The sequence below is a fragment of the Vombatus ursinus genome, unplaced genomic scaffold (genome assembly GCF_900497805.2).
Source record: "Vombatus ursinus unplaced genomic scaffold, bare-nosed wombat genome assembly UNPS02014773.1, whole genome shotgun sequence".
NCBI classification, from domain to species: domain Eukaryota; kingdom Metazoa; phylum Chordata; class Mammalia; order Diprotodontia; family Vombatidae; genus Vombatus; species Vombatus ursinus.
Window position 1 is genome coordinate 16,661,347 of NW_020954551.1, and position 1,043 is coordinate 16,662,389.

The following is a 1,043-nucleotide window of genomic DNA, read 5'->3' on the forward strand; positions in this document are numbered from 1 at the left end:
CTTTCTTTCTTTCTTTCTTTCTTTCTTTCTTTCTTTCTTTCTTTCTTTCTTCCTTCCTTCCTTTCTTTTTTCTTGCTAAAATTTTGTTATTAGGGTCTAGCACAGTGCCTCGCTCTTCCTAGGTGTAGTTACATGTCAGAGTTGTAGAATAAAATTGAGCTGAATTTCCTGTCAGGTAAAGCTTCAGTAGGATTCTAATTCACAGAATTCTCAGGGATGAGAAGGCTGTGGCTAGAGAGGACTTGCAAGAATATTATTCTCCATTTTCAGTGCCACTACACTGGCTTCAGCCTTCTTCTCTCCATTCCTGGATGATTCTTGTAATAGTCTTCTACCTGAGGTTCCTGCTCCCTGTTCCCTTAGCTCTGATCAACCCTGCATACCACTGCCAGGCTAATCTTTCCAAAATACTCCAATTGTCTTTGTTGCACAACACATTTCTGTGAAATAAATTGACTGGGGTGAATTTTCCTCCTTCACCTAATGAGGGAGCTTTACAAAAATGCTCTAGTTAAGTTTCACAAACTCCATAAGGAATTTTAGCATTTTGGTCACTGCTCTTTGAAATTCCTTCATTCATTCATAACTTCTTTTCTCCATTCATTTAGTGGATAAAATGTTGAGTGCTACAGGGGATATAAAGATAAGACAACTTAGTTCTTGCCATTGAGCAGCTTCCAAGCTAGAATGAGAGAAAGCAGGTTCACAAAGAGCTGTTGTATAGCACAATATACAAATGGCATTTTTTGAGTGGTAAAGCTGAAGGTTAATCAAAGGGCAATGGAAAAGTCTATGGTGGATATAAGTATGTTACAACATAATAGCAACCCAGAATTGTGCAAGACAGCTGATATAGATGATATCATCAGAGAGCTGCAAGATTTGCAAAGAATGTGGCTAAGTCATTTGCTGAGATGAGGGATAACCGATGGACAGGCCCTGTGCTCTATTTTTATCCTTGTAATGAGAAAGGGACTCCCTTAGGGGATCTGGCAGGTGTGTGTGTGTGTGTGTGTGTGTGTGTGTGTGTGTGTGTGTGTGTG